Here is a 24,517-nt window from a genome sequence, read left to right as displayed (position 1 = left end):
AAAAACAAAATAACAGTGACGTTTAAAAGTTTTGTGTCAGTCTACTTTTTCCGACATGGTAAACAAACAGTACATTATCAGAATTATTGAAACCACGAAGGATTTACATTTGAAAACACTTCAATATCCCTGCTCAACAAATAAAATCATTCCCGAAGTATTTCAAGTCGAGCAATTAATCGATTTAAAGCCAATAAGGATTGGATCAGTTCGTGCATTGCGGTAAAATTAAAATGTTTAAAATTCGGTTCTGCTTTCAAGGGCACAATACCAAACCAGCAAAACCTAGTGCTCGCGTTTAATGTTTTACCTGATCAAGAAAAGATGATCAAAATGTAATTATCTCCTTCAGGAAAGGGAGAGAATCCAATCCTCACTCCTTTTCACCACTGGCTGACAATGTTCCCCGAGAAGACTATAGCTACACCCCACTGCCCGCTACTCAATCACAATTGCCTGAAACTGCTCAAAGGTGGCAGGTATCACCCGCGCAGGCGCCGGGTAAAATCTACATTCCAGGTGCCGTCTGGACCTCAATTTTCAGTTAACCTTTTGGGATTTAATTCCTCTCAATTAGGGGATATTTATAGGGCATGAATGTTCTTATTGTCTGTTGTAACCACGCACATTACACATTTTCGCCGCCATGAGACGCATAATGGACATCCACTCATATATGGTGTTCTAGAGCTACAACGATTGTTCCACTCTCTATCCCTACTGATTTGTAAACAGCGGCCTTACGCCCTTTCTCATGGGATATAAAAGCATTGAAGACTATTATGTAGGGTCACTCTCATCCATTTTAGAGTTAGAGTAGAAACGGTGCAAATTATTATCTATACATAAACTCTTTGTTAGGAGAATCAGTTATAAACGTTGTTTTTCTCTGAGTTGAAACAACGTCACATGGTTTTAGGGTACGAAAGTGAAGCCCAATGAGAAAAGGAATCGAAAATTCCAGTAATGGATACAGCTGGCAGCTAAAACTTGCGAATTTGAGTTTAAAATAATTTTACAAAGCAGTTAAATCTGGCGAGAAATTTTGGGGATATTTTGGGGAAAATCAACAGTAATGCTCGGCCATCCACCAAAAATTTCTAAGGTTGGGGGTATAAGTACCAAGTGGGGAGGGTGACTGATAAAGTATGATATGGGAAAGGATGGGGAAAGGGAAAAAATTATGAAATTGCGTGGAAGCTTATTTTAATGGTGGAGGAAAATACAAATCAAGACAACGGTTAATTCACCTAAAAAACTAGTTACTTGATATGCGAAAAAAGGGAATAAAAATGAACCAACACTATTTATATGTCCAACTTATGCTCTTATTTATGTTTTTTCAATTATAATATATCTTTTTAATATCACCATATAAGTACACATTTAGTTTAATTTTCCTTGAATATCTTTAGGATAAATATGGATTCAATTGAGTGTTGAACCAAATCAAAGTCATTGGTAGCATATTCACCACTTGAGGCAATGTTTGAAATGACAATTAAATTTCTCGATTGCACATATAAATAAAAAGCGTCAATTACACAATTAATATTTATTGATGATCATGGCCACAGCATGGGATCCGCCACAATGTAATATTCTCAGGTGACCTGCACATAGCACGCAGATGTGAAAATGAGATGGTCGATAAATATTAATCATGGCAATTTCTGTCTGTCTCTTATCTATTCGACAAGAACCGTCTTAACCTTACGTCAGTGTAAAAGTATATTAAGTACATTTGCATAAAAAAATTAGGGAAAAAGTTAATTCACGTCACGCCTGTATCGTGGATTTCGAGAATCCCTTCGCCATAGTGAATTCGACCAAAACTTTGATTTTAATATTCTGAATGGAAGGAACTGAAGGAATATGCGATTTAATTGCAACCAGCAAGTCTTAGAGTGCTCGCGTGTGAATTGCGTGAAAGATTCGGAAAATACAGCGAAGAACTAGGTTAAGAAAAGCGTCCATTGTCTCTAGTTATTCTTCATTACTATATGAACGAAATTGTGCCAAAAGACTTGGTAAGAAGAGAAAATGCAGTCTAGCGAGAATTGAACACAAGAGCATTTCAAATATTAGGCGGTGTCATAAAGATTACGTTGAGATTAATGCATTTAAAACAAATAATTCTACTTTAAGGAAAAAGTAACTTCGGTAAACGTAAACTTTTGGAGTTGTTCATTACACCGGATGGACAACTTTACCCCTCTTCGGAGTGTGTTCGTTGGAAAAAGAGGTTTTTAAAGGTAGGCAGAATATATGATAGGGGTACATATTAGGAATATCAACAATAATATGAAATATAAATTTTAGACGCCGATTTGTGAAAATGGTGTCAGATATTGCATCCCTAGACTCTCTGAAATACTTGATTCTAGGCCCTCCATCATATGCCAATGCCTACATTTAAACTCATAATTTCGGGAATTCATTTTCGTTACTAAGAAAGAAACCACTCATGCGTAGGCAACCATTTCGAATCATTGACCCAGTGTTCAAAATTTACTACATTAGTATTCATTAGCTTCCACTTTAAAAATTCATCAATTAAGTAATAACTTAATTGATGTTTATGTTGCCAAAATATAAACGTCCAGTTTCAGGATGAACTAAAAATCCAATTTCCTCTAAAAATACAGCAGCAGAAAATTTATCTTTGAAGTGATCATCTAACTTGAGTAATCTCAATCAATCCAAGAAAATGAACTCAATTATATTGAAGAGAGCAACGAAAGATTAAAAGGCCTCTTTTCTGGTAAGTAACAGAATGTACTTGGTCAAGTTTTAGATTTCTCACGATATTAAAATAAAAAATAACGCAGTTAGTAACAATTGCCTGAGGATTAAAATTGCGATTTAGGCAAAAGAATAAAAAATAGAGTGAAACGTGGGACTAAAGTAATAGTTTGTAGACTATATATCAAGCCCCAACACAGTATTTTGGCTGCACCCAACAAGAAAGCCTGCAAGCTATTGAATTTAATCTCATATTTCTCTCAATCCTATGCCCACGTAAATAAAGCCTGGACCTATTTCTAGGAATTTAGATACGAGGCGGTTCAATAAGTACCCGTGTTTTACAACAGAAAGAAAGGGCGTTCCTGAGGGAAGTTTATGTTATCATCGTGTGCTGCCATCTATCAAATGACGGTGAAACAAATTTCAGACTGATTTAAAGGTTAGTTTGGATTTGGCAGCCATTCGAGTAAAACGTGTTTCCTGAATTTCGCTAAGATGGAAAAAGAGCAGTATCGTTCGTTAATTCGCTTTTTGTTTTTGGATGGGAAGAAATTCGAGGAGATAAAAGCCAAGTTGGATGCTATTTATGGGGACACTTCGCCATCTATCACCACAGTTAGATTGATTGGTTCAACGATTTTAAACGCAGCCGAACATCTGTTTTTGATGAGGAGCGACCAGGACGCCCGGCAGACGTGGTTACCGAGGAAATCGTTCAAAAGGTCCACGCCATGATTCTCGCTGATCGACGGAAGAAACTGCGGGAAGTAGCAGAGGCCGTGCGTGTGTCGACAGGAACGGCAATTAAAATTTTACATGATGAGTTGGCGATGAAAAAATTGTCGGCCCGATGGGTGCCACGATTGCTCACGGTGGACAACAAGCTGATCCGGCTGTCAAATTCAAACTGGTGAGAGTTCGACAAATTCTATTTTTTGGAGGGGTTAAAAAATATCCGGAATGTTGGGAGAAGTGTATATTTCGAAAAGGGGACTATGTTGAAAAAAAAATTTTTGAAAAAATGGTTTCTTCATTTCAAACACGGGTACTTATTGAACCACCCTCGTACGAATGCAAGTAATTGGCATTATTTAATCATCTTCCCCAGTATGTAGAGGTCTAATTTTCCAGTTAACTTGCAAGTTTTCCTGATAATAACAGGAATCAAAAGCGACTAAATTAAAAGAATTTTCAGAGTAACCCAAAGAACACTACACACTAATCACCTTAAAAATAATGCCAAACATTTTACGCCACAATTGAATATTTGAATCATTAAAGTAAATAAATTGGAAGATTATGTTATCTCATAAGTACCGAGAATTATTGTCAACATGCATATTTACTGCGAAAAGATTCAATCTAAACCTCATCTGCAATTCAAGCCGTATGCCATAACAAACATTGAATTGTGGAACTAATTCAAGATAGGTCAGTCGAGGCAGGTAAATTCGCGCTAGCGCGGAAAGTTTTAACGCCAAAGACTCGGTCCTCCCTCAAATAAAATCAAGGTTAAAGCAACAACACCGAGTATGCATCTAAAATTTTTAAGTAGTAAACAAAAATTACAATTGAAAATAAATCTATCAGCCATAGAAAAAGGAAATAATTCAACGCTCACCTTTCGACCACTCATCATATCGCTACGCAAAGCAACTGAAGTGGGAATCGCCACCCCAGTTAACTATAGAGTTAATTCAGTTTCCTTCATCTACCAAAAACATCAGGTGATACACACGTTGACGCTGAATTTGAAAACATTATACCGAGCCTCAGATTGGATCGGAGTACTGGTTTAACACTGAAATAGGGGCAGTGACGCATGAATGCCGGACCTCTACATCCCGAAAATGATTCATCGCAGGGATGAAAATTGTTTTTGATCCTTGCTTCAGAATGTGCCTTCTGGGGAATTCGGTTTAGAGAAGTTTAGGATTATCCCAAAACATCTACTTGACAAGGGTTACATTACAATTTTTTAACAACTAGAAGACAAGCGAATGAATGAATCCAAAGATCGTACTCTTAACTTCGTCAATAAGGTGGTTATACTTAGTATTAAGGCAAAATTACAGCTTTTTAAATCCACCTGATATTTTCATGTTACATCCCAGTTTTCAGGACATATAATCATCTTCTCGTAACAAGTGACAGGATAAAATAAGTTTTAGGTAAAAGTATCATTTAATATCTTTTATAATTTTTCAAATAAAATGAAACTTAACATTAGTGCATCTATGGCTTTAAGGGAAGGATTTTTGTAACTTTACAAGGTCTCTTGCGTGCAGTTAAATTCCAAAAAAGTTAGGCTTTTACATTTAATTACCATGAATATAGGATATTTAATGTCACGGAGGAAATGATGCACATATTAGTCTAAATTGTAATAAATTTAGTAAAATCAGAAACTTAAGCAAGACTTCGATTCACATCAGTTTTGCCTGTGATCGTCATATAGGGCATTTTTGTCAGCCGAACCATTAAAGTTCATAAATGCAGAATATCAACCCTAATAACGCGTATCTCCCTTTAAATGTGTGACTAAATCATATTATTTGTAATCCTATTTACGCAATTTGATAGAGTACGTATATCCATATTTAAAAATAGGCCAAATCACAAATGCCCTCCTAGTTTTGTAAATACTTTCTGAAGAACGAAAATAATGCAAATTAAAATATGCTTTACAGCAACAACAAAAGTATCAATTCCAATCAAAAACAATGTTTTACTTCCTCCTTACCCCTTTTTTATTTGAGATTTATTGCAACAGAGATCTTATGCCAAGCACTAAAACCTTTTGAATGTGAATTATACTTTTGAAGCCCAAACATGCTAGTATTTGTACTAATCCTCAGTTCCGTGAATAAAATTAAAATTGTCAGATATATAGGGCTTAGTACTGGTTGGACCCTTTTGAACTCATCCACCAAACCGGGTTTCGGGTTGACTACTGTGTTTATGGTTTCATTACATATAGAACCACAAACAGAAATCAACTGGATGGTCTGGAGATGATGTTAGAGTTTCCCCAATTCTAGGCCCGAAGGCGAGTGAAATTTATACATCAAGGTAGAATCACTTGCCATTACCTAAGAACGTTCTGGTACCCGAAAAAACGCAAAGCTTTGGTGGAGCTAAAGTCTCAAGAAGAGGGTTACCCGGGAACCGAACCCATACCCTCTGGTCAGTAGTCCAATATATATGAGTGACGTAGTGGTCCAAGGGTAAAGAGCTGGACTACTGACCGGAGGACCTGAATCATGGAGAATTTTTATTACATTACTTTAATAAATTATATATTTATACCTAGTTTATCTAAATATATTGAAGATATAATTTCCATAATCAACATATAATTATGCAGGGAAAAATAATATATAACATTTTCTGGATGGTCAAAATTAGCATATGAGAAAGAATTGAATTTTACTTACCGATTCATGAGAATAACCTCAAGTAGGAAAGATGCCCAGATGGGAGTCATGAACATCTTGTTAACAGGCGTGGTACCTAAAAACCAATGTATCCTCCATTGCTGGACAAAATGGCTCTGGTAAATGAAATCAATAAAATCTAGTAATAATATGCGCAGCACTTTCTAAATGACTCATAACATTATCTAGACTAGCACTATAAAAAATTTAGAATTAAAAGAATTCCATTATGGTAATGCGGGAGATGCTGCGACAGTAATGTCAGTTGAGTCATCCGCATATATGCATTGCAATGCCACAATTTCAGAGTGTAAAAATCATTCCGGCATCAAGGGATTCGGGTTTGCATCCCGGTCAGGGTGAATGATTTTAAACCCTCTGGAATTGTTGCATTGTTGAGAATTTTACTTATTTCTGAATGCAAGGCACATTTCTTGTCCGGTCTCTTATTATATGACATGGTCATCAACTTATGGTTTCAGATTTAAGTTTATGAGACGGGACGCAAGAATTAAAGTGTACTTACCGTTGTATAAAAAATTAGCAGAATAATGATCCGGTGGAAGCAGTGGACAAGAACACTGTGCTAGCTGCATTGCTGGGACTTAAACAGAATTCATCCTGTCCTGTTTGACAAATGGCTTGAAAGAAATGATTCCATTAATATGAAGTAGAGGGTTTTCTTAGTGTTTCATGAGAATATTAAATGAATAAGTGCATATGTTTTCGAAGCATTTCAAGCCAATAGCAAGACTTCAGAGGCTTGAAAATCAATAAAGTCTATTTCTGATTGCAAAAATTATTTTTTATGATATTTCTTATCATGTGTAATAATTATCACGCTAATAATTTAGGACAAAGATAGAACAGTCAATGTGTATTTACCTATTTAAAATGAAGCTCTTCGGCAGGAATAATGATCCATTGGAAGTAGCGGTCAAGAGAACAAGGATTGGTGCCTTTCTGTTAATAAATTATAATTTATTCTTTTAATATTTTTAAAAATATATTCAGAAGCAAACGATTACAATAATAATCACCAGAATAAGATCTCAATAATTCATCAGAATCTTAAGTGAATAAATTTAGATGTTTCCAATGCATTCAAAGCCAAAAGCATGTCCTAGTAAGCTGAAAAAAAAACAAAATTTATTTCTGAACACAAGAGAAATTGTTCAAATTCACTCTTAATGCGTGGCACAATAGTCAAGACATGCATTCAGATTTAATTGCAATAGATGAGATGCAGTAAATTTCGTGCACTTACCGATTTACAAAGACAATCTTAAGCAGAAATAATCAGCTGGTGGAATCATTGACCAAGAGCACCATTTTAGCTGCCATGCTGTAACTAAAATATTATTTATCCTTTCTTATTTGATAAAATGCTCTGAGAAATTATTGCTCAATTAATCTAAGAATAAGATGCAGAAGTTATTTTAAATGATTTACCAGAATTGCACGTGAATAACTTCAAAGAGACCCAAAGCATTCCAAGCCTGACCTAAGCACCTGGAAAAGATAATATTAATTATTGTTGATTGTATTACACAAGAGTAGATTTTTTTACTAATCTTGTATGTTGTGATTCACAAGTTATCCATTTCATTTAAATTCAGTGGATGGAGCGTAAAAATGGAGGTGTACTTACCGATTTCCACATATAACCTTTAGCAGAAATAGTGAATCAATTGATGCGGTGATTAAGAGCATCATTTCAGCCCTCATGTTGCACCTGAAATTTTACCAATCTTCTCTTGTTTAAAAATTGTGCCAACATACTCTACGACAAGGATACCGTAGGTATTCTCAATGGCATATCGAATAATAAACTCAGAAGCCTCCTAAGCTTCCCATTTTAAAGCTCTCTTTCCTTTCTAATTGATGGCTTTCCAAATAGAACTGGAATAACTTCAATTCCAATTACTATACCATTTATCTTTGCCTTACTTGATTGATTTCAAGTAATTTTTGATTCCATGATTTTAAGTATACCTTATATTTTTCAATCATTGACCAAATTGTCTTTCAGTTCCGCTTCACTTTCCATTGATATTTTATTCATCTCAAATAACTATTCCCTCCAGCTGTTCCTGTATCTCTTGCAGCTGCTACCTCCTCGGCTTCTCCAGTTGTTTTCCCATCTTTCTCTTCCATATGAACACCACTTCTTACTCCATCGTTCAGCTTTAGGTCTTCATCTTCATTATGATGGCATCACATCATATATTCTTTCCTCATCAAATTTTTCTAACTCTCCGCATTTGCCACTCATCCATTTTTCTTTAATCCCTTTTTCTATTACTATTCCAAGTCCTTTAACTACATTTTTTCCTTCGTCTGATTCTTATAGTCTATGAATAGAATTATTTTTCAATTTTATTTCACCGAAAAATGTTGTTTCTCCGCAAGAGACTAACTGGGAAACTTTTTCTCTTCCTTCACGATCCACAATCTCCGCCTCCTTACTTCAACCCCACTTCATTACGCTCATTTAAAAAAACATGCTGCCTTTCTTTTTACCATTTCTTGCTTTGCATTTTCTAACTTGTCTTCCTAAAGTAATGCAATAACATCCCATATTCCTATCATCTCCACTTAAGCTCTTTACTTTTCCCTCTGAACTTCTTCTTTCTCTTGGTTTCTATTACGGTAACTTGGCTTCAATTAGTTCTTCTAGCGTTGCCCTCCAATTAAACGGGAGCTTCACCTCCTGAATTTTGTACATATATCTCCATATGACTCCCGAAACTTATTGATAATCAAGGTGAGGTAGTTTTTTGTTGCTTTCCAACAGAGTAGAGAGATGTTCGGCTTGATTCAGCCGTCCAATCCGGTCAGACGCCGTGTGCAGCCGCTAATATTGAGTTAGGCGCTGCGCTCTGGGTTACTCTTCGCTTCGCCCCTCACCTTCGACCATGCCGGCAAGGATGGCCCTTCCGGAAGCATTAGCTCCCGCCGGCATTTATCTCAGGATCATTGAAGCTACTGGGCCCCCCCACCACGACAAGGTGGTAACCCACGGGGGGGGGGGGGGTTATATTAGGCATAACTTGAAATCTACGTCTTACTCCTAGTTATGAATTGGGGCTTGTTATTACCACCGGGAGTAATGAGAAGGCACGTATGAGAATTATACCAGATCGAAGGAAATGTGTAGAGTATTATACACCAATAAACGGTAACCGGCTTCAGATAATATATATATATATATATATATATATATATATATATATATATATATATATATATATATATATATATATTATATATATATATGTATGTATAAATTTTCACTTTTTTGAGAAAGTACAAATTTCCTGTGCCTAAAGTCAAGAGATATGTTTTAATTTCTTGCCAGAAAGCGAAACGTTTAATATTATAATTTAATTAATTTATTAATATCGAAGTTTCTGTTTTTATAATTACATAGTTTTATATTGTGCCGCTACAAATCAAATTAACGGAATCGGAAACGTTGTAGATCTATATTTGCATTCTGTGTAATCCATAGACAATGCGTCAAGGGCCACATTTTCAACTTAGCTATGGGTCCATACTTCATAAATATTCATGCTTCCACTTCCCTCAAAACGGTGGTCTGCCAAAGAACACACAAGAGCGTCCATATAGTAATTTAATTAAGAAGTAATCGCTCGAGTTTGTTGAAACCATGTAATAGCCCAGCCTTCGGTTATTCCTTAAAGAGGCCACAGTGCAACAGGTGGCATACGCTGAAGGTGATCATAGCCACGAGTCGTACTTGATAATTCCTTATAACAGCTCTCCAACTCTTCCTGTCTCAAATTTTATAAAAAACATATTTCGCCATAAGTCCCCGATTCACGAACGGCGAAGTAGCCTTGATACTCTGAAGCTCATTGTGTAACTTGAAGAAAATGCGCTGGGGACATCACTTCTCTCAATGCTTAACAATATTAAAATTTATTATTTGATCTGAAATCTGTTAAAATAAAGAAATTGAATTTTAAAAACAATCGTTTAATTTCACTGATTTTTATTGAACCAAAATAATCTTGTCGTTTACCTGTATATCTAAGAAAACAATGAGAGGCTAACCTCTTTATATATGTACCGTGATAATTTCTAATTGGAGTTATCTTCCAACTTTATTAGAATTAAAATTATACCCTATATATCAGGGAAAGATCCAAGAAAACCATTTCTTAAGCAACCATAAAATTTATCGGCTGACAAAATGTATGTTAAACATAGAATTTCACAATTAAATGCAGTTTTCAACGATTATCTGTGCATTAAAACTGTGATAAAGTATTAAATAAAACGTATTATTACAAAAAATATTGATTTACATCAAAACCCACCGGCCAGGATACAATACTTCAACACGTCCTGGAAAATTCTCCGCGCTACACAGGCGAGCAATCGTTATTATGTATGCTACATTGGCAAGCTTCCGACATTCCAGACACCAAAATTGCCTCAACTGCCAACTCAACTATTTCCGAGGCAATTGAAAAATGAAAAAACTTATTAGTACCAAAGGAATAAGGGTCAAAGGGATGATTAAAGTTTGTTATGTTTTTAAAAATGTTAATGTGAATAATGAAAATAAATGGCCAGAGAATTAATCTCAAAGGTTTTGAATATTTTCGATTTTCATTGTATTGTAACAACGTGATTGCGCAATTATGTTGTAACAATACATTGGATTCAGCATTGTTTCGAGTGGTCGTTTTGGCCGCTACCTCCAAGTGCTGAATCGCGAAAGGAATTCAATTGAATTAAGGCATAAATTGGTTGAACTTTCAACTATATTGCGGCGAATATACCTTCTAAAAACACTATTTGTCTTTCGCCATGATATTCACAGACAAAATTTGAACAAGGATGCTTCCATCCAATTTCTAACCTGCTTTTCAGCAGAAAACTTGATTAAATGCAAGATGGTGAATATATGTATAGAATACATAAAAAATTCTTTGCGACTTATTGCAATTATATAAAAATAATTTTACGTGAACGTAATTAATGGGTACTTGTGTAAACCTATTGTTTAAGAAACTACTTAGTAGAACAACTTTGCGTTGCCAAATACCTATGATTCAGTTTCCGGCAACGACCTTACTTGAGCTTCGCAAAATATATCTTTCAAAAAATTATACCGCTTCCCAAAAATATGTAATACACTTAATTATAGCATCGTAAAATTAGAATCGAGATATTTGGCAGGGAAAAATTTCAGTAAAAAGTTTTCATTTTAATTTTCTCTGGAAATATGCGTTCAGGATAATGAATTCAATAATTTAACACTCATTGCGTATTGAGACAAAATATATCCACTACCCTGTTTATATGGAATTGATTACAGGTTGATGTTTTTGAAACGCTAAAGAGAAATTTTGCATTTGAGTTTCTCGAAGTCATTATGATGAGATTGCAACACATGATGACATGGAAAGATCGAAAAATATTTGTCGGGGAAATGTTTCAAGTACCACCATCCTCCCTAATTGCAATATCAATTAGGCGACAAGAGCCACTGGATTACATTTACATCCCATTACCCTTCCCGACCCCCAGCTAAATAGCGACACAATATTCACCTACTCATTCCACCTGAGAGAATGCACATAAAAAACATGAAATATTAATTTAATACTCACCTCCTTATTCATTTATTTGCACTGAACAAACTTATAAATGACGTTCATTCGTTCCTTCATGAGTTCAATTTAAAGAGATTGGCTTTTGAAAGGTATTCTTTATTTAATATAAAAAGGTTTTTGAAAGGTAAATAATGCCTCGGACATTCTTTTTCGACCTCAGTGTCCTGTAAATGAGCACAGGATGACATTAAATAATTTCAAAGTATGGTCGTTAGAAGCAATAGCATGATTGGGTCTCTCAAGGATTAAGACAAAAAAACACAATATCAATTAAAAATGCCATTACACACGATTATCCTTTAGGTATACAAAGCGATAACCAATTCAAAAATAAGTAAAACACAGTTTGACCTACATTAATAACCCTGCCCAGATACCAATATTAACGATGCACACACCAGGAAACCCTTCACGCAACTGAATTAGGGTCCCCCACTGCTACCCCACCTAAACTGCTCCGGAACCAATTCCAGGAACCTAGGCACGCAGGCAGGCAATCAATATTCATGACGCAACTTTCCTAAGCATCCACTAGGTGGATTAGCAGGCCTCAAAACCGCGGTCTCACAAATATCTGAATTCAACCATTCCAAGACGATGAGAGATCAATAAACACCAAAGTAATAATATAAAATTAATGATTAACACTGCATAAATCAACTGGATTTTATGAAAATGAACCCTAAATCACCCGAGTATTTCACCTTTGCCGTGGGGGAATTAATGTTGTTAGCGCACGTTATGTAGGCGCCGATCTCCCTGGGCCGCTACCCACGCCCACAATCGACTCTTCCGTCTAGGGAAGACAATTTGGTCAGGTCAGTTCACACATGGGCTTATAAAGGTAAAGCGTATCAAGATATCATCAGTTAAGTTCTCTTTTCAATGGCACAGAAAAGAGACAGTGATCCCAAGATAACAGATGAAATATTTTACCTGACCGAGGGACAATGATAGTTGAAATTAAAATAAACACCTTGAGATAAGAGAGAGAATCCGAACCGTACCTTCTTCAACCACTGATTGGCAGCAGTGCCTGAGACGGCCGTAGACTGAAGCTCCTCACGGATTAGCCAAGGTGAATCACATTTTCAGGCTACTAACAAAATGAACCGGTGCTACCCGCGCAGGGGCTGACAGCTGGAAGGCATATATATATATATATATATATATATATATATATATATATATATATATATATATATATATATATATATATATATATATATATATATATATATATATATACACACATATATATTCTAAGGTCAGGGTATCTTGTCGTTCACATCGAAAAACTTGTTCTTCCTAATGTATTCGAGATAGACAAGCTTTATGAGTTTTATTTTTTTACTATAATTACTCATATAAACTGTGTTCGACACCATTAGTCTGGAATGCAACAGACAGTCGTCCAAGAATATCCACTGATGCCTATTGCAGGCATGATGATGTGACTGATTAAGTGAAACGAGTATTTTTCTTTCTCAGTCCATAATTATTTGGAAACAAAGGTCTGCCCTGGCTTGTTGCGGTTCTTTCCCAAGCACAGTGTAGAGGTATTAAAAATGATAATAAACATCAGTCTCGATTACTTCCGAATTTGAGGAAGGAGTGGTCGTAAAGTAATCCATCAGTAAACATACTGTATGCGGGTTTTTAAACGAAATATTTTTCACCTGTGCTGATCCCACACATATTATTCTACTTCGCCAAGATGAACGTTAAAAGAAAATGCAAATGATTGTTATTTTAAATGATATAGCTAGGGCTAGAGGCTGGCTGGAGCTAGATGTTCGTTTTTTAGCTTGAAATGTTATTTTAGGCGGCTACATTGAAAGACAGAAAAGGACTGTCCCCGATAAACTATTAACACAGATTTTCCTCTCCCCGAGAGTGTTTTCGCATTCCTAACAGCCCACCAAATCAACCCTTCCCCTGTAAACCTCCCATATACTCGCACCGTGTTTTTCTCCACACCTATTTCGCTCTATTTGCATCCCGCCTCACTTTATTATTTCAATCTTTATACTCTTTTGTACCTCAGTTTACATTCCTCTATATTTTTCCATATTTCTAATCATCGGACGGGATGATGTTATGGTTTCCATTTCACCATTCTATTCTATTTGCTAATCCTATTGTTTTTTTTTTAATTTCGATATCCCTTCCTTGATAAATTCCTTTTTTTCCTCGATAGTACCCAGCTCTGTTTACTCACTCGTGATTTTCACTAAGGCCCAGTTATACTCCTCTGCTGAGCCCTCTTCTATCCTGTTAATGCTTCTTCTCTGAAATGTTGACCCTTTTGGCGGTAAATTTTTTCAGAACCTTTTGTTGTTTGATCATTATTGGTGTTGTTTACAGAGACAGGAAAATTTTGCCTCATTGAAAATATAGATTTAACTCGTTGAACACTTTCGTGCGAAGATTTTTTACGATTTTCGACGTGGATTATCAAGCCTGGAGTGCATCGATCAACTTACTTTCACTTTTGGCAATGAAGCCCCATCCTTGGCCACTATGAAACGCTGGTATGAAGTATTCCATCATTGCCGCCGTTCGCTCAGTGGCAAAAGCCGTGAAGGTCGTCCAAAATTGATGGTTGTGTTAAACATGCTGTGCAAGAACTAGTAAAGGAAAATCGTCATGTTACTGATCGTGAGACTGAGGCATCCTTGGGGATTAGTATGATCAGCATCAATAAAGTATTGCATGAACATTTAGCTGTGAAAAAAATTGGTTCGCGCTGGATCCCGCATAATTTGACAAAAGATGCTCGTGTCAATTGGTGCAAATAAATGCCCAACGAATACAATCGCGGTGCATAAAAAGCTGTGAATAGCATCGGCACAGAGGACGAATCTAGGATCTACAGGGTTCGTCCGGAAAATAAGTGTACTGATTTTTTCCCGCCGCTCCAGGCGCGCCCAGCACCGCTCTGACGGGCTGCGATTGGAGGGGGGTATGTTGGCAAGCGACGCTGAAAAAGGCAGTCGGCTCTGAGCTGTGGTGTAGTGAGGAGCTCTGTTAACGCGAACCTCCACGCTTCGACCCACGTCACGGAACGCGATGCCGAAGTTTTTGGAGCAGCGTTATTCCATCAAATTTGCGGTAAAGCTTGGGAAATCGTCTACCAAAACTGTCGGTATGATTAACCAGGCTTACGGGGAGTCAGCCATGTCCATAAACATGATCTTTCGGTGGCACAAGATGTTCGTGGAGGGCAGAGAAGAGGTCGACGACGAACCACGGCCTGGACGCCCATCAACGACACTCACCGACGAAAATGTGCGAAAAGTTCGCGATGTACTGAACTCTGATCGTCGTCTTAGTGCTCGGATGATAGCAGAGCAGTGTAATGTGCCAAAAACAATAGTGCACGAGTCGCCCGCGTCCGGCCAGCGATCAAAAACATCTGGCGGCTGCATCACGACAATGCGCCGTCTCACACCGCGCTTGTCGTGTCGGACTTCTTGGCCAAGCACGGCGTGGCAACGCTGCCGCACCCGCCCTACAGCCCGGACTTGGCACCACCGGACTTCTTTCTGTTCCCGAAGATAAAGAGGAGTTTGAAAGGAACGCGATACGGGACTTTGGACGCCGTCAAAGAGGCCGTGACGACGTGTCTTCGAGAGGTTCCCGATGATGCCTTCGCGGGAGCGTTCCAGGAATGGGAACGCCGCTGGAACAAGTGTATCGACTCACAAGAGTCCTATTTTGAGGAATATTAGCTTAAGATATGTAAAAGTGTAATAAATTTTTTTTCCTGAGCTCAGTACACTTATTTTCCGGACGAACCCTGTATGCGAATGAGCCCGAAACATGACAACAATCTACTGAATGGGTCTCCCAAGACGTGCCAAATCTAACAAAAGTGATTCGTGTATGAAGCACATCGAAGCAAATGATCGCCTGTTTCTTCGAAATAACTGAACACGTGGCAACTGTACTGTTAGAACAACGTAGAACCGAGAATTCTAAATGGTACGCGAGCATTTTTTGGCCACAAGTGTTTGGTGATATACGGAAAAAGAAGCGGCAACGAAGGAACATTCTTCATCACGGCAATGCAAGCTCTCACAGATCGGTTGAAACAACTACTTATTTGACCGGCCAAAACGTCGAATTACTGGGTCATTCTTTGGTTTAATCACCAAATGACACCTTTTTACCCCCGTTTATCAAGAAAAAATTGCTTTGCCAACGTTTTCAGGCGCATGAAGAAGCCGTAGATGCATTTAAAAACATGTTTTGGAGGTACCTCAATCGGAGGATTAGGAAGAATTGTTACGAAAGTTGGTTCGAGCGCATGTATAAGTGTACTGATTATAATGGAGAATATTTCGAAAAACAATAAAGCCATTTTCAACCATAAATTACTGTATTTTCATTATCAGCAATTTTTTAACAAAATGGTCCTAAGATATGAGGAACCAAAAACCACGGAAGAAGAATATGCCAAAGATTTTCTAAATAATGTGTGAGAATATTATTGTGTCTGGCATAAAGTCACGAATATAAAGCAGGGACGGTGGTTCAGGAAATGGCACGTGAGGGCATTAGTTGGATTGAAAAGGAAGGAGTATCATACCGTAGACAGTATTAGGATTAAGGGAAGAGTACGGGGTACCATTGACCAAAAATGGGAACAAATCAAAGACGGGATATCAAGGGTCGCTGATGAAACTCGGGGGGACTGGGATGGTGCGGTGGTTAACGTACAGGAGAGGGCCCGCCTTCAAATCCTGAAGAAAACAAATATTTTTCTGTGGCATCCGTTCTCGAATTGAGGTGCTTTGCAGAGAGCACTTTGAGTGAGTACGACGTCCGTCGGATGGGACATTCAACTGCGGACCCCTTGGCCCATTTCGACAAGAGTTGGCTAATGCTGACGCCAGGTTTCTCTCAACCCTTCCTTTTCCATCCATTCCTAATGGCCACTAAGGTCATTTGCGCCATTAGGGATGTCAGTCGCCTTCCATAAAAACTACTACTGCTATGAAACTCTATGAACTTTAAATAGGAAAATGACAAGGGAACTATGGATTATGGACAAGATGATTAAAAAAATAGACATGCAAAAGAAATGGAAGAATTTAAGTACAGAGTTTGGCAGAATGGAGTATGGAGTTAAATAATAAACTGAGGCGGGTAGCAAATAGATCGAAAGAATCTTTGTGGAAGACGCAGTGCGAAGATGTGGACAGTAGAGAAAAGAAATACGAAATTGGTTCGCTATACAGTAAGGTTAAAACCCAATTAGGAAGTAAGAAGGGAAAATCGTTGCAAACAAAATAAGCCAGGAAAAAAGTTATTTTAATCAGAAAAAACCCAAGAGAGATGGAAGGAATATATAGAGGAAGGGTTTGGTGAGGTAAGGCCAGCAAGGTTAGATAAAGAGAAAATATGACGTAGATGAAGATAGCTTAGGCGCAGGTTTAATTGATGGCAACAGAGGAAGGGCAAAAAGGGAATTGAAATATGGTCACAAGGGTCAACCCCATTCCCGCGAAACTACCTAAAGGTTTATGAAAAGTTGAGAGGAAGGGTTTTCATGCACTCATTCGTAACATTTATGAGTGTGGAATATGGCCGTGAGAATTCGTCAGATCAGTGTTTGGGTCTTTTCCAAAAATAGTAGAGGCAGCAATATCTGAGGACGACAGAACAATTAGTCTGATTTCTCACGCGTCTAAAGTGGCTCTCAGGAACATAAATAAGAGGATGGAGAGAAGGGCAAATGAATAATTAGTTAGAATAATCAGTTTGGGTTCAGGAAGGGGAAAGACCGCGTGATTCCATTGCAGAAATAAGGTCACTAACAGGAAGGAACAACATCACGCCTGAAACGTCTCTTTTTATAGGAAGGAACAAGGATTACAATCAGGATGTATTTGTCTGTTTCGTTGACTTCGAGAAAGCCTTTGGTGAAGTCGATTGGGGGGAATTTGTGAATGTAGTTCACAAAATAGGAGTAGATTAGAGGGATATTTTACCTTTCTGGACTCAGTACATGTCACAGAGTGCTATGGTTCGAGAGTCGGATGAAGAGTCCGGATTGGCAATTTTAGGAAGAGGGTTTAGACAGGGGTGTTCATTATCACCCTTGCTCCATGCACGAGGGAAAGATGAAAAGTTCTCGGCCTGACACAGAAAAGACTTTCCAATCAGCGAAAATTTATGATTCCTATTTATAATCGATGTTTTCAGGTTTAACTTTGTATAAATCCATTATCACTGAAGTAAAAATACCAATGTATCTCTCTCCCAATAACGCCGAGCCGTCGAAACTAGTTTTCCCGAATTAAATTGGGTGGAAAGATACATAGGTGCTTTTACGTAAGTCTATGATTTCTGCCTGCGTGCAAATATTATTAGTTCGGAAGACAAGTTTCAAGTTGTTCTCTTAAGCAGTTTATTTACACGTATTGTTGCAGTAGACGTCTTTCTTGTTTTTCGTTAAAATGGACAAATTTTTGGAAATTCGCGCGGTCATAAAATTCTTCGTTTTGGATGAATTATGCTCTAAGTAAATTCATCCAAAGTTGACAAAAGTGTGCGGAGACTCTGGTCCTTCAATGTCAACCGTTAAAAAGGGGACAGCTAAATTTAGACGTCGCCCTAGATCCCTCTAAGATGAACTACGTGAAGGAGGGCAAAAACCGCTACCACAACGGAAAACATCGAAAGAGTGCACCATATCGTGCTGGACGATAGGAAAGTGAATGTGAGTGATATAGCTTAGGCCGTGGGGATATCGGGAGAAAGGGTTTTGCATAAAAAATTAGGAATGCAAGAGCTCTGTACAAGGTGGGTGCCCTATTGGCTGAATGCTGAGCAAAAGCAAATGCCCAAACGATTTTCGCAACAATATCTAAGCCGATTGAAGAGAGCACCGGCAGATTTTGTGCGGAGATTAATCATCATGAATGAGATATGGGTCCATCACCACATACCAGAAACAAAACAGCAGTCGAAGCAGTGGGTGGAAGCCGGTGGATCGGCGGCAAAGAAATCGAAGTCGATCGCCTCTGCCAGAAAGATCATGGCCAATGTGTTATGGGATGCGAAAGAGATCCTGTTAATTGATTACCTTTAAAAAGGCAGAATTACTACAAGCGAACATCACTCCAACCTACTTGACCAGCTAGATGCCAACATTCGCTAGAAGTGGTGTGGTTTGAAGAAGAAAATAATCACATTTTACCAGGACAACGCACATACTCACAAAGGTGCGTTGGCGATGGGAAAACTAAGGGACTTGGCGTACGATTTGCTCAACAATTCCCCTTTTCTCCTGATTTAGCACCCTCAGAAGAGGGACAACAAAGCAATATATCGTTATATGAGTCGAAGATGCAGTCCGGAAGCTACCAGGAAATCTGCCCAACGAGTTAATCGAGGATGTCACTCAAAGCCGCCGAAGAACTGCTGGGCAATAAGGCACTTGTTGCCCTAACAGTCGATGAGGGGAGTGATACGATCATCACGAAGAAAGTTGACCACCATAGCGAAATCGTAGCCCTGTTGAATACAGCAGCACGTACTCAGAATTGAAGATAACCCCATAGCTAGAAGAGAATTACTCTATAGGGTGAAAATAAAAAAATCATTCATTCCAGAGGTGAATCTTTCCATCGGCAGCCAAACCATCGCGTCCATACGGACTACGTAAGGTCCACAGAGAGGGGTCCCCCTACGACCCATCATCAGGAGCAACGACGCACCAACCGACAAGCTGGGGTAATACGTTGCACGTGACCTCCTATTCTACACCGGAAGAACCGTCTTTGTGAAAAACTCCACGGATTTCATTCACACAACATTCTGAACACGGAAGTTAAGTAAGGAGACGTGCTGGTGAGCTTCGGCGTAGTCTCTCCGTTTACGAAAACGCCCGTTGGTGATTCCATGTTAATGTTAATCAAACAACTCACCTCGGATGGATTATCCCAGGATTTCCCGGACCTCACAGAATTCTACCTCAGGAACTCATGCTCCCTTCGGAATGATAAGTAGTTTCAACAGGGATCACCTCTCTCTCCTCTAGAGAATTACATTTTCATGGAGAATTCCGAGCAGGCAAGAACAGAGTCTTACCCCAAAGAAACCATCCCTTTGGTTTCGATATGTCGATGACACCTTCGCCATTTGGCCAAACGGGAAAGAAGAATGAGTCGTTTCTGAAACACATAAATTGGCAACATCATGGAATAAAATTCCCAGTGTCTCCAAAGCCATTGCGGTTTTCCCGACGGTCTTGTGTGTGCGTGCGTTTTTTTTCACACTCAAACAAGATTTGTCCTGCTACCTTGAAAAGATTGCGTGTTCCAGGAACACGTTTTTCTTTACCAAAATCATTGTTATAACGGTAAATCGGATCACATAGATATTGGGTGATATTGAAGTTAATCAACATGAATAAAATTATAAGTACGCGCAATACATATGAAATAAATCAATGATATCTTAGCAGTATATTTAGGACACTAATGATATTATTACTTAATTGATATATTTTCCATTACGTGAATTACCACTTTAGGCATTGCCATATTATACCCTTCACTTTCCCATCCAATTCCTTCACCCATATTTCTTTCCACAATTCCACTCACCTAACTCCCGCTAACTCTTTAGGCTACCATCGGCATGTTTTCATTACAATGGGAATCACAGGACTTCTTGCGAACAGGAGAATGCAAACATTCAAAGTTTTCCTTGAAAAAATATACCTTTTCGAATAAAAGTTCATAAATTATTTCAGTTCTCAATTTAGTGAAACATTTTTATGTATCTTGCTCTTACAAATTGCCTTTAACTATTTTACGTAAAGAAACTATCAACATCTATATATTTTTGCTAACATTTGTAGTAAAAAATGGAAATATATACTGATCCCTTACAAGTTAGTGATACATACTTATTCTAGTACCTTGGGATTGCATTCGTATTCGTAAGAGCATCATTAAGTCAAATTCTCTCGGCATCTTAACTAAAATATAACAAAATGTACAGAACATTTTAGATTCTAAGTCAACTCACATTAATTTATAGCAAGACCTGAATGATACCACTACTAAAGTAGTGGTATCATTTCTCATGCTAAGAGTATATTTATTTATATGAAGATAGGGATAAGAATTATGGTCACAGTTATTTGAAGTTAGCACATCAGGGTGTCAAGACCTAGTTAGATCAAAATTCAATGGATAATAGAATGACGGAGTACGTACCGATTTTCGAAGAAGACCCCACCCAAGAGAAATGGACTGCTCAAAGCAGTGGTCTGGAATGCATTTTCAGCTACCATTCCGCACCTCTTGCCGTATTTATCCTCTCGTTTGGGCAAATGGTGTCAAGGAACCTGGAACAACCAAAATCTATTATTAGGATGCTGAAGAATTTCATTGTGACATAATATAGTATCAGGAGAATTACTTCGGAGGGAGAAACCTTTACCACTCCTTCACGTTAAGTACAGAAATTGGTGGTTTAACTCAGCCTAAGAGCAGCCAAGGTAAACCTTTGTCACTCACCACTTCACTCATTCCCTCGCAGAACGGATCAATTGGGAAAATTAATTGATTAGGTAAGGGTAAATCACACCATCGAAAACAATTCGCGCTATCTGAAAGAAAATCATCAGAATCCACCAGTCAGGTGTCAATTTACAAAAAATCGCCAAAAGTGTGTGTGAATATGTACAGGCTGCAAAGTAAATTTTTAGACAATTTATAATTAAAATTCAACTTAAAATCAGATTTTAATGCTTTGTACGCAATAAATAACCGCAAATTAATTGTCATTCGATGATATCAGGCTCCACTTCTTGAAGTTCATGAAGTAAGAAAGACAATATAACCCTTCACTAAACTTATTGTAAAATTTAAAATTCAGTGCAGAATTATATTTATCCGTACTTCCAGAACTAATTAGCTGGAAATCCACTCCATAAATATCTTGCGTGCTTTCCAGGGTGATTTCTAAAATCTTTATAACTAATCTCATGGAGAATGTCATTTTCTATTAGGAAGAGCAATAACCTATTACCAACAGAGTATACATACTAAAATGCTGAGTTCGACGTGAACAAATTCCGTTGAAAATTGTTCCATGCCTTATTATGCCATTTTTCAAACATTAATGACGAAAATCTATAAACCAGGCATGCTGCGGCATACTATCGAATACAATTGAATCAAACGCAAACAATGACAGTAAAACTCTTGCAAAACGTTATACTTAGGAAATTTCTTCTTTTACTCTAATATATTGTGTTCAATTAAGGCTTAAATTGAACTTTTTACATTTAAAACAAAAATAAGACATAAGGAATTGATTTATTAATAATATAAATTCATTCTTATCACGCTTTTTGTTTACATAAATTTCCTGTAATTTTAAATCATGATAGTAATGACAGTAGGTGATTCCGTGAGTTTATCAACTACGCATTAGTTCATGTAAAAATTGAAATGAGTCGACAACACTTACTTCAGCTGATAGCAGCAAAGCTCTCTTTCCCAGTGACAACAAATTAGTTGGGAACTTAGATAATTGGGTAAAACTATGAAACCAGCTCTTCAGCATTAAGAGAAGACATTTGATTTTACTTGTGAATAATGCGTGTTTCCTGTGCATGTGGTTAATGTTCTCTGAAGTTCTTGGCACTTCAATAAGCATAAATGTTAAGTATGAAGCTTTACTTCATTAATTTTGTGATGCTGCCCTAAGTCTCCGTTAAATCATAAATTCCCTGCTCCCACATCCATCAAAACGGTTGCCGACGTAGGACCAGCCGGATATAGCTATGCCAGCGGAAACTACACGTGGCGTTTAAAATGGAGTACCCAAGGACGTTCACTAAGGGATCGATTTGTTGCACATTCGCCCTTATGGGGTTAAATCCCCATAAGGGCGAATGTGCAACAAACAACTCCCCTGACCCTTTCTTTGCCTTCCCCTTAAGGTGATCAGAGGGCAACAGGTAGCAAACGTTGAGCGTGGCCAGAGCCACTGAGAATTACAAGATTACTTTTTATCGCAGCTGGCGAAGCCACTCTGTCGCCATTAAAATTCATTCACAATTATTATTCACGAGACCAAGAGGATTGAGCGCTGTCATTTCACCCTGATCCTTTCTCGATTAATACTCCAGGCGAAGTAAAAAGCAAACAAGAGACACTGTAAACACGTGGCAATCCTTAATTCGGATTTATACGAAAGCAACGTATTCCATCCGCGTTTACTAAAGTCCTTATTTATGTATTCAGTTTGATATTTATCCCCGAGTTCAGGCCTTCGGTGAGGTTTCGGCGGGCTTTGTATCAAAAGAGTCACCCCAGGACGAGCATGGTGATCTGAAGAAGAATGCCTCTGGCAAAGAATACGTCTGAAGGATGCCAGAATTGGTTATGGCGCCGCTGATTACGGATGTGAGGGAAAAATGTTAAAATATTGAGCGGAGCAGTACGTAAATTTGGGAAGGGAAGAGCACACACTTTTATCTTATGACGCATGTGAAAATAATTCATGAATTTGATCCAAATATCGATTAAAATCCTTTCATATATTCATATCTGTAGATAACGGGTAAATAATAATATTAAGATATTATAAAAATAACAACAGCATTTCACCAATTTTTAAAATATATTTCCAGGCGAATTACTTCCAATTGGTTAGGCTCAGGCTCATGTTTTTTAAATAAGTATAACCCCAAAACCTCTTCTAGATTTTTTTAAACTTAAAAGTCAGCGGCGGATCGTGTGTTCCCTTCACTGTGTTCCCTTCACTGATTCCTCTGCTGGTCATCCACTCCGGAAATGTCTTGCAGAATTCCATACAGATTAATATGAAATAACAATTGATGAAAAAAACATGAAAACGTCAGTAAGAGTTTGTAAGACTGATTATATTAAATAGTTTTTGCTGAAACCGTAAAAGTATTTTTATATCAGTGTATAAGGAAAAAAGGAGGGGAATATTGGGAATGGATTCGTGATATACGAGGAAAGTTAATCCGTCGCAAGTGATCAGACACACGTTCAAAATTATAAGACGGTCAAATTCGGGAGCTTACAAGTACACTGTTAGCTCTAAGTTATCTACGGGGACATATTCCCAGCACCAGGGACCGGCTCTGGGCTATGATCACATAAGTGTTACCTAAGAAGGGACCAAATAGGTTTGTAAGGAAATAAATACAGAGGCCAGGGACCTACTTAGCGGGAATAATATGCACTTTCACTTTGTATGGTATGACAGGAAATCATTGCCAACACTAGGGACTATGAAATGGACAAAACCCTCGACGGCCTGCAAGCTTAGTTAAAAACGAAAATGATAGGGAATAAAGCCCTTCAGTCAAAAGAAAGAAGGAAAAATAAAATAAAGGATGAACGCAAAATTGAACGAACCAACTAAGGAAATGTGAAAAGCGGGCACGCGTATTTCGACCACGCAGTGGTTCTCTTGCGTGCTTATAATGGGAATAACAACTGCAACAAATTTTTATTAAATATGAAGTTTAAGTTTAATTTTTATTAAATTTCATGAAATCACAGCTTCCAATTAGCACTAGTTGGGTAGAACCTGTCACATATATTGGCAAATATCACCAAATGTTTATGCCAAATATAAATACACTAGGCAAGCTGCGACATACATTGTGGA

Source organism: Hetaerina americana, unplaced genomic scaffold (genome assembly GCF_022747635.1).
Source record: "Hetaerina americana unplaced genomic scaffold, ioHetAmer1.1.p SCAF_82, whole genome shotgun sequence".
Lineage (NCBI taxonomy): Eukaryota > Metazoa > Arthropoda > Insecta > Odonata > Calopterygidae > Hetaerina > Hetaerina americana.
The sequence above is the reverse complement of the archived record's forward strand: the minus strand, read 5'-3'. Positions refer to the sequence as shown.